The 10,737-nt window shown below is 44.7% G+C and overlaps 1 pseudogene; it reads right to left on the bottom strand.

Moving 5' to 3' along the window:
• Nucleotides 1-5,170: 5,170 nt before the first annotated feature.
• On the bottom strand, nucleotides 5,171-6,861 carry LOC101153154 (neuropilin and tolloid-like protein 2; annotated as a pseudogene).
• Nucleotides 6,862-10,737: the final 3,876 nt, after the last annotated feature.

Below are 10,737 nucleotides of genomic sequence, written 5' to 3'. Positions count from 1 at the left end.
CTGAAGATTATAGAAGAGTAAATCTGTAAACTCTAAGGTTAATTACTAAAAGATAAAGAGGTAGAAAAGTTGAAAGTAAAGATAAGTAGAGGGGACAGAGCAAGAAGATACAACATAGGGGTTAAAAAAGATAAAATAAGGTGCTGGAAAATGACATGTGAAAATTTACTGCCTGAGATATTCCCAGAACTGAGGAAAGACTTGAGCTCTCAGAACAAAAAAAAAAAATCTACAAAATGGAATTCAAAACAAAACAAAACAAAACAAAATCAAACCTGGGCACAATGTAGCACTGCTTCAGAATAAGCTCCAAAAGGGAAACCTAACAGCTACCATAGAGGAAAAGCAGATTACCTCCAAAGGGGTACAATCAGTGCCATCAACTTCTCAGGAGGCACATCAGATGCCATGAGACAATAAAGAACCAGCCTCAAAGTGCTGAAGATATGTATCTTTGAAGCTGAAATTCCATATCTAGCCAAGTCTGTGTTTTAACAAGCCTTCTAGGAGATCCTGAGGCATGCTGAAGTTTGAGAACCACTAGGCTGCAGCATGCTCTCCACAGACATCTAAGGGAGGACTTTTCCATTCTCAATGACTCACTACTAACTCCTTTGCTCCTGCAAATGCCTGAAACTTGGCTTGCCAAATTCTGCTCACTTTTGCCAACACCTGGAGTGGGTGGCATAACAGGGATATATCTTAACCTAAACGAGTGAAATCACTAGGGGGTTGAGTTTCAGACATTCGTAAGGTAGGTTGGAGTGGGACAAGGAGGGGCTGAGATAAGAGGCGTTATTTGGGGATCCAGATGGCTTTCCAGCAGCCACCTACATTATATGGGATGTCGCTTACTTGGGAAACGGACTTGGTCTGTGAGGAAGTGAGTCATCCTCATCTTCCCTCAGCCTCAGTACTCTAGAAGTGGAGGCTCCTCTGGCTGAGCGTGTGTCTATGTGTTTAATGATTTCTTTGCACCAAGCCAGAGCTTGAAAGAAAGTTTGCAATAAATGTATATAAAGGGCGTGAGACCTACTTGCTTGGTTTTCAAAAGGTTTATTTTCATTCTTTCTGGGAGATGCCCTGAAGAAACTCTTTAGAGATCTTTCCTGCCAGCTAGTTCAGGTATTTACTGTCTGGCTTTTCTAGCTCTGAGTCCAGTTTTCTGCCTGAAGGACTTTTGTCATTTTTGAAGTGTTTATTTTTCCCTTTGGGTAAAAGTGAAGAAAAAAATGTGACTTTCTATCAGTTAGCAGTGGAGAAGTGGTTTGAAGCTTTGCTTTTCAAACACGGTGGTGATCAGACTTGTCTCATAGGGACCCAGAGCCCGGAACTAAGAGGAGTGGGTGGAAGATGGTCTGGAAGCCCGCAGCATCACTGTGTACTGTGCCTTGGGCTCAGTCTGAGGTTAGATTGTCTTACTCATCTGACAAAGAAATGCGTTTTGGATGCAGGGATGAATGAATAAGTGTTCTTATTTTCTGGTTGATTTGGTTTCTGTTTCCTGGCACCTAAGGCAAAATGATCAATCCCTTGATAAATACTTTAAAATCTTTGTATAGCATCCTATAGCATGCAGAGCGCTTCTATGCTCACTGTTTTTGACTGAGCCTCCCAGGGGCACTCTGAAACTTGGATAAAAAGTGTCACCCAGTTCCGCCTTTGGGACAAAGAAGCTGAATCTTGGGAGCTTTTAAAACTATACATTCAGGAAGGTGCTGAATCCAGACCAAGAGTCTGTCTCTTTAGATTTTCTCCTCAGTTAGGCAGGTAATGGAGCAAATTCATCTACCTTCCATTCAGGGCAGGGGAAGGAGAGAGTTTACTAGAAAACCATAACCATGAGAGTTATAAGGTCCTTGCTGCTATGGAGAAAATGAATTATCTGGTCCCTGCTTGGCCCCTTGTGTCATTACCAACTGGTAACAACCTGGAGGCAAGGGGAATAAAGAATTTGTCATCTCAGTCTCCAAAATTAATTCCTTGAAAGGGGTCTGAATACAATAGAGAAAATTGTATTTTCAGCCATGCTTGCTCAAAAAGTAACACTATTTAAATCAAGGGCATAACATTAAATCACAATTACAATTCGATGAAAGTACCTGGAGAGGAAAAGGATAATGTAGTGTGGGTTTGGGGTGAATCAAGATTAAATAGTCGCTGTTGATTATGATAAAGAAGGAGAGAGTAGTGAAATAGTTACTTCTGGAAAATTGCGATGCTACCACTGGGTATCCAAAGGCTACACAGGGTAAATTTGGAATCCATTTTTCATTTTCCTTACTAGTTGTTCTGCACTGGTTAATAAATATAACTTTGCCTCTCACCCCCATCTGGGGTACAGGAGAAAGTGATCAAAGGATCACATTTTAAAAATGGGTTTTATTATTTAAATGACTGGTCTTCTCTTTTTATTACTGTTGTTTGAAAACAGCTGAGTTCTTTTTTTTCTGATTACCATGCTACAGATGTTTATTGCAGAAAGTTTGGAAAAAACAGAAAAGCATAAAGAATGTAAAAATCACCTGTAGTTCCACCATGCGAACAGCAGTAATATTAAGGTGGTATTGTATTTACATCTAAAATTTCATCCCCACACCCATACACAATCCGCTAATTATCCCAGTTCTCATCAGCCTAGGGTTGCTACTAAAGCCACTTTAGGGAGAAGTCTTTCTTTTCTTCTCTTCATACCCTGTCCTCTCTTTGGAGGGACACATTGCCAAGGCTTAAGGAAGGTGGTGACCAGTGCATCCTGATTTGCTAGGGACTTTCTGGTTTTAGCATGAAAAACTCTACATCTTGGGAACACCTCAGTTCTAGGCAAACTGGGATGGCAAGTTTACCTCTAACTCCTCCTTCCACCGCATCAGCAGAAAGCAAGACTGATTCGGTCCTGGAGAGCTGGTGGGAGGCTGGCACTTGGCGGCCATGTTGCTCTGTTGAACAAGGCTAATGTGCTAAGGTCACTGCTCATTCTTCTCAGGGCTCTTGCTTCCTGTTGGGTCTGTGCCCAGGCACAGTGAGCCTCCTGAGCTCACCATTCCCTGCCTGCCTCAGCAGCACCTAAAGCAAAAAGGCAAAGTAGTGGATTGGTTAATAAGTTAGTCCTGCTATGCTGGTCCATCTACCTTCCATTCAGGGCAGGAGAGGGAGACAGTTGACTAGAAAACCATGACCTTGAGAATGATAGGGTCTTTGCTGATATTGAGAAAATAAATTCTCTGGTCCCTGTTTGGCTCATCATGCCTGTTGCCAGCTGATTACAACCTGGAGGCAAGGGGAATGGGTATTTGTAGTCCCATCTCCAACACGCAAGTGCCTTGATGTGCAGATCCCTTTAAAGCAATGAGAAAACTAAGGGTTTTTGAGGTGGATGCTAGGTTGAGTTCTAGTGTAATGTAGCTCATTGTAGTATTATCAGACATGAGCTGAATGCTTTGTATGTTGTGAATTGAAACATATGAGAGAAATTTTTATTTGCTGGGGAGACTGATTAGAAAATCAGTGAATTTGGGTAGTAATGGCTTGTGATTCTTGCAACAAGCTGGTGGATTTCCTAAGGGCAGGGTATGACTTGAGTTGGTGGCTCTGGCTCAGTGAAGGCTGAATCAAGGTCAAACAAAGATGAGGCCTCTCACTGGAACCAGCTTTGGCAGTCATGGAGCAGGTGTGCTAGTGTACTATCTTCCCTCTGCTCGCTTTTGCCTCTGTAGCTCCACCATCCTCCCTTTTCCCATGCTTTATCTAGACACCTGGCACCAGCCCTTGAGGAACTCTTCAAGCCCTAACCATGCTTCCCATCAAAACTGACCGTCCTGAGGTCCCTTCCCTCAGGGGGTGGTACAAACAGCAATGACGAATCGAGCCTGCCCATCTGGGTGAATTTAGTGTCTTGGCAGCTCCTTCTGCCTATGCCCAAGGTCCCCACCCTCCTCTAAGAGCCTGGCACTGATACTTTCTGAGTAGGAGTTTTGCTGCGTTCTGACTCCCATCTTCACTTTGTCTCTTCTTCCTCTTTCTGATTTTCCCACGTTCTATCCTGTCTCCTTCTCTGCCTGGAAACTTCAGAGTCAAGGTCGAGTTGGATGGTCTTCCTGACTGGTTTTGGTCTCTACCCAAATTTCTATGAGTTTTATTTTTTATTTATTTATTTTTTTAAACTACCCCACATCTCTTGATTCCTGCCCAATCTTCAAGCGTTCTAAACCACCAAGGCCAACAGCACCTGAGAAACCAGCAGAAGCCCATCTCTGGCAGCTGTACCAGCCAGCCCATACTCAGAGCAGAGAGCAAGGAATTTGCTTGGTTCCCAAGACAACCATCGCAGATCTAGAGGGGGAAGCTGTTCAGTGACAGAGCAATGGGTTTCTCTACTGATTCCTTTCACTGGGGTTCTTGTGGCTTAAGAGATGGGCCCCAAAGGGAGGTTAGATATGGAGCCAGCATGTTAGATCACACAATGACTGGAATTTGTTCTGTGTCTCTGCAACACAGAAAGCAGTTTCACAGCCATAATCTCTATGCTCACACCAAAGGACTATGGGAGGGACAGCCATGGGCAGGAGGCTGATGCAGGCAAAAGAGCGTCAGCTGTGAAGCCTGGCTGTTCAGGGTTCAAATTCTGACCCAGTGAGTCACTAGCAGAGTAACCTTGGCCAGCTACTAAACCTCTCATCTAAATTGAAGAAAATGCCTTTCTCACAGCGTTAGGAAGATTAAATTGTATAATGCATTAATACACTAATCAGGGAATGTGGCCTATTAAATAATAGGTGTTACTACTATGTCTTTTTTTAAAGTTTATTGTGGGATCAGAATATTGACAGAGCTGTATCGTCAAGAGCAGTATTCCCCTTGCTAAAATTAATAGGCAGCCCAAGACTGGCTCCATCCAACCACCTCTTCCAATGCTCTTTAACTGGTGGTGCTTTATGACACCAAGCAATAGATGATGATTATTGTTTCCACTGAATAGAGTAAGTTCCTTGATTGGTTTAACATATATAGACTGCCTGAGAGAATAAAAACATCACCATATAATAGGTTAATGGTGAATTAAGGTCTTCTAGTTGTGGCGGGAGAAAAGGGTTGGCTGCTGGAAACAGTATGGTACCCTGGAGGCTGCATATGTACACACTTAAGAATTCACATCACCTTTAGCAGAAGATTAGAATTCAATGGATATGAATGCTTATGCAGAATCTTCTCTCCCCCTGACAAATTTCACAAGGAATCTCCTCCATTACTTGATCTTCTAGGGGCTGTTCAGGGCACTTGTGTCCCTGTTTGAAAGTGTAACTGCTTTTCTTGAAGGTGCTATTAAATGTTTTCATTGGCTGTGGTTGTGCAAAGTCATTTTGGAAAGGAAGCTCCATGGAACTGAGGTTGGTCCTGCTTTGTTTGACGCTGGAGGTCAGCGACCCACAGTGGTGGTCATGGATGCACTGGGAGGTGGTGGAGGAGTGCCGCGTCTTCTAGTAGTTGTTCAGTTCTTCTGACAAGTCTGCCAGATCTGCAGAAATGTCTTTGTCCCTTAGCGAAAACAGTTCATAATAAGGAGGATCAAACATTTCTTGGAACCCAGTTTTATGAAAAGCAGTTTTGCAAGCCATGACCTTTTCTTGAGGCTGTTTCACTTGTACTAAAACAGAAATAATGAGAAAGACCAAGACAATCTCTGAAGTAATGCCAATAACTGTCCCATGAGTTTCAGTGATTTGTTCAAATAGTCCTGCCTTTTCTCTTTTCTTTACAATGATTTTCATCCCAAGGGTATACACAATTTTGGACACCATTACAGACTAAAGGATGATTGATGCACATGTTGCTATGGCAAAAGACAGTGCTGCCTGTGCAGGGAGCTGATGATCCAGCAATTTTACTTTTAGCTATATACTCCGAAGAATGGAAAGCAGGAATTCAGTTACTTGCACACCAAAGTTCACAGCAGCATTACGCACAATAGCCAGAAGGTGGGAACAGACAAAATGCCTTTTGATGGGTGGGTGGATAAACAGTATGTGTTATGCTCAACAAAGGAAGTAAAGAGAATTTGAGCTAAGCCGACTACCTTCATCTGCCCACATTTGTATCACGCCTATTCCTGTTTTAAGCATTCCATCATTGGCCACAGTGCTGCGAAACTTGGCCTTCAGGTTTTCAATAGAACTGCTTTCATCATAGACTGCAGCAAAGTCTCTCTTGGATTCATTTGAGTGCTCCACTGGATAATCTAGGAACCTCAAATCCTAGCTTTTGGAGCGGCTTTCATGGTCCAGTTGCAATCAACGGCTTGGCCAGGTTTTGTTTTCTCTTCTTGTTGTACCTGACTAGAGTGCACTATTCCATCGGCTCCCAAGAGCTCAAACCCACAATCTCCTAGGTAAGTAAAGTCTGGACTGGAATAAATGAATATTAGTTCTTTTCATCAGAACTAAACTTAATCCACATGAATCTCCCTGTTGATCTGATTAATGGAGGGTTTTTCATGCCGCAGTAATGATCTATAAGGGAAGAGAAACCAAATGGCCCATCTGGAACTTCCAAGGGATCAAACTGACACTCAAATGATGGCTCTATATAATAATGTTCATCGAAGCTCGATTCTTTCATGTGGAGCAGCTTCCAAAATGTAGATACAATCCTTGTTTGGTGGATATGAGACAGGATAATTTGGTGAAGCAAAATGACCTGATTGCTGCTTTGAATCCAAATGTCATACTGGATTGCAGGAATGTGCTTGATTCCAACATTTTGTCCATCTTTGAGGGCCGAGCAGAGCCCCTCCAGGGCCATGTTCCCTAGCTGCCCGGCGCTTCGCGAGGGGCTGAGGCTGCGGCGGCGCTGCTCCGTTCCCATAGCTGGCTAGCAGCTGCCTCCTCTTGGGGCAGGGCTCAGGTCCTGCCGCCTGCCATGCCCGAGGGGCGCCACCTCCTGCCCCTAGGCACACCCCCCATCCCCACCCCCGACAGGCGCCACCTCCTGCTCTGCAGCACCTGGTCCCACGTACGGCCAGGGGTAGGGGGGCAGAGGAGTGCGGATGTGCTGTGTGGGATCGCTGAAGTGTTACCACTATATTTCAGATAAAGAAACTGAATCCTTAACACGTGAGTCATTTGTACAAGGTCATATGGCCAAATCGTAGCTAAGCTGGAACTCAAACCCTGCCTACTGATGTCTTACAACCATAAAAGAGGAAGGGAGAGAGGAAACTATGTGTCTTAAGCTTCTGAAAATAGCTGTCGGTTTCCAGAAGATTATCATGCCATACCCAAGCCACAGGTCTAGGTTTTAATATCCTTTATTGAGCACTCACTGTATGCCAAGAATTTAACTTTATTATCACATTCTTCATGGTTCACCTATAAGTTTGGGGCTATTACCCCCATCTTTCTATCTCAGAAGGAAGGTTAAATGTTTGAACTTGGATTTAAATCCAGTTCTGCGATGTTAATGGCTTGTTCTTAATCACTGTGCATGGCCTCTCCTTATGGCTCACATGCTCTAGTCCTTGCAGGGGTTATGATACAAAGCAGGAAAATAATACTAAACTTGGAAAGAGGCAGAAACCTGGTGTTACAGGTGGAGACAGGAGGCCTAGGGGAAGTGGAAAAAGCAGCTTTGGTAGGATTTGACCCTGGGGAGGACACACTCCTGACCTTCCTTTTTCTTTTTTTTCTTTTTTTTTTTTTTTTAAATAGAGTCTCACTCAGTTGCCCAGGCCACAGTGCAGTGGTGCAATCATAGCTCACTGCAGTCTCGAATTCATAGGCTCAAGCAATCCTGCCTCAGCCTCCTAAAGAGCTGGGACTGCAAGTGCTCACACCACCACCCCTGGCAATTTTTTTTTTTTTTTTTTTTTTGGTAGAGATGGGGTCTTACAGTGCTGCCCAGACTGCTCTCAAACTTCCTGGCCTCAAGCGATCCTCTTGCCTAAGCCTCCCAAAGCTCTGGGATTACAGGTGTGAGTCACTGGGACTGGCCCTTCCTCCTTCCTGTGTGCTTGTTCCTGATACATTCTTTTCTACAGTCCCTGGTTTAAAAGATCCAGGCTTGAATCAAGTGCCAAAATATGGCTGCCAATGCTGGGAGTCTGTGAGCCAGAACCCCAATCTGATGAGAGTGATTTGAGCTAAAGCTCGACCACAGTTCCACAGCACTATCTTGTCAGTTAGGCTGCTTGGATGTCACCCTTGCCATTATCCTTCATTTTTTCCAAAGCAGCATTTCCCCATAAGGAATGACACAGACAACACCAGGGACTTGTTTTTGCATATCTATTCATAGAAGAAAGAATGTCAGGACAGTGACAAATCTTGGGCTTTGTCATCAGAGAACGGGGGTGGATTCTGGCTCTGCCACCACTTATTAGCTGTGTGACTTTGTAAAATTTACCTAACCTCTCTGACCATCTGTAAAATAGGAATAATTAGGGAAGAGGGGCCTGTGCCAAGGAAGACTGCACCAGTGATACCACCATCATCCACCATATCCCAGGATCTGATTCTTGCCTTGGAAAGCCCAGAGATGCACAATTGTCAGTGCTCAGGTGATGAGACCTTCCAGACTGTCTCAAGCTGAGTACAATGCACACCTGAGTGAGGCAAACACCAGAATCCTGCTTGATTTACTTTACAGTGAAAAATAGTTCTGTCACATGGCGCAGAATGCTTGCATTAGCATGACTAGTCTGTTTGCTCCTGTCAACAACTCACTTGGGAGGTCAAACCTTCAATGGACAGTTGCTTTGATACATATAAAGCAGAGAAGGCAGACTTTGGATAATTTTGGGATAAGATCCCTGGAGTAATTTAAAATTTGCTTTGAGGGCCTACTCTATGCCTGTTATAGGCTTGTGTCCCCCCCAAAAAAGGTTCATGCTTTGAAGCCCTAACCCCATGTACCTGAGGATGTGACTGTATTTGGAGATGGGGCTTTTAAATAGGAAATTAAGTTAAAGTGGGGTTGTTAGGGTGGGCCCTGTCCAGTCTGACTGCTGTCCTTATAAAAAGAGATTTGGTCACAGAGACGCATAGAGGGAAGATGGTATAAAGACACAGAGAGAAGATGACCATCCACCAGCTAAGGAGAGAGGCCTCAGGAGAAACCAACCCTGACAATACCTTGATCTTGGACTTCAGCCTAAAGAGCTGTGAGGATATACATCTGTTGTTTAAGCCCCCAAGTCTGTGGTATTTTGCTGTGGCAGTCCTACTAAATCATACACAAGGCAGCATGGTATAGGAGAATCTCTCAAAAATGGTCTTCCAATCAGCGGCAGTAGTCACACCTGGGGGGTGTTTCTAAAAACAAGGAGGGGGCCAGGTGCAGTGGCTCATACCTGTAATCCCAGCACTTTGGGAGGCTGAGGTGGGTGATTGCTTGAGGTCAGGAGTTCGAGACCAGCCTGACCAACATGGTGAAACCCCCCCGTCTCTACTACAAATACAAAAAATTAGCTGGGTGTGGTGACAGGCACCTGTAATCTCAGCTACTCGGGAGGCAGAGGCAAGAGAATCGCTTGAACCCGGGAGGTGGAGGTTGCAGTGAGACGAGATCACGCCACTGCACTCCAGTCTGGGAGACAGAGAGACTCGGTCTTAAAAAAATAAAAAGGAAGGGTGGGCACCAAAAGCTTGACCAGTATCAAAGGGTCAGTCCCCAGTAGGGAAGGCCAGGTGTGAGTAAATCTCAGGCGTCCCCGTGGGTTTGTCTCTGTGCCCAACCCCAGCAATTGACTATGCTGAATCCTCCAGGGAGCGTGGGAATGTCAAAGAGCTGTTCCACTTGAAATCTCTTCAGGACCATGGGATGAAGGAGGCCTCTCCCGGGGCCCTCCCGGAGCACACAGTGAGTGTGGAGAGAGGCATTGTCACCCTAGCTGGGCCCCAGCCTGGCTCTGTCACAGAGGAGTGCTTAGCTGTTGTAGAAAGTGTGGCAGCCTTGGGAAATGGCAACGGTTCCAGCTGAAAACACAGGCTTTAAGTCACTTTGCTGAAAATCAATCTGCTGAAAGCTAATTTGCTAAAAGCCCATTCACCAAATGACCTAGTTGTTGAATTATTTAGGAGTTTTTATGAGGCTTTTGTGTCATTGTGCCTGCCTCTGCCCTGCCTCTGCCCTGCCTCTGCATAAATCAGATTATATATGAGTGGTGCTGATTTGCTGGGGGAGAGGGGAATGTTCTTAAACGTAGGCTACTGCAGTCTCTATTTTTGTAGACTTCTATCCTGCCTCAGCTCCTGAATCTGGCCGGTCTCTGCCTCTTATCTACTATTTTGACTCAAATGAGGATATTTTCCTTTAAAAGCAATTTAATCTCTTCTGTATTTTTGTAGGTATGTACTTTGGCATTCTGTAAAGTTAGGATTGCTGTTGGCTGCAAGCCACAAAAAACCGGGCTAACAAGTTAGAAGTTTTTTTTTTTCCTTGTAACTAGAAGTCTGAATGAAGCAGTGCAGAGCTAAAGCTTTCTCATACTTCTTGATGTGCTGTCATTGACCTTGGCTTCAGTCCTCATGTGGAAAGGTGGCTGCTGCACCTCCACGCATCACATCTATATTCCAGGCAGGAATCAAGGGACGGGACAAAGGGCAAGCAAGAGCCTGACTCCTCCTCATGTCAGAGAAACCAGAGCTTTTCAAAGCCCCAGCCAGCATACTTCTTACTGTCTGTCACTGGCTAACACTTGTCACCCCAGTCTGTGCTTCTGCCCACATACCTATTCCCACTGCT

Source organism: Gorilla gorilla, chromosome 7, assembly GCF_029281585.2.
Source record: "Gorilla gorilla gorilla isolate KB3781 chromosome 7, NHGRI_mGorGor1-v2.1_pri, whole genome shotgun sequence".
Taxonomy (NCBI): domain Eukaryota; kingdom Metazoa; phylum Chordata; class Mammalia; order Primates; family Hominidae; genus Gorilla; species Gorilla gorilla.
This window is presented reverse-complemented; position numbering and strand designations above follow the sequence as displayed.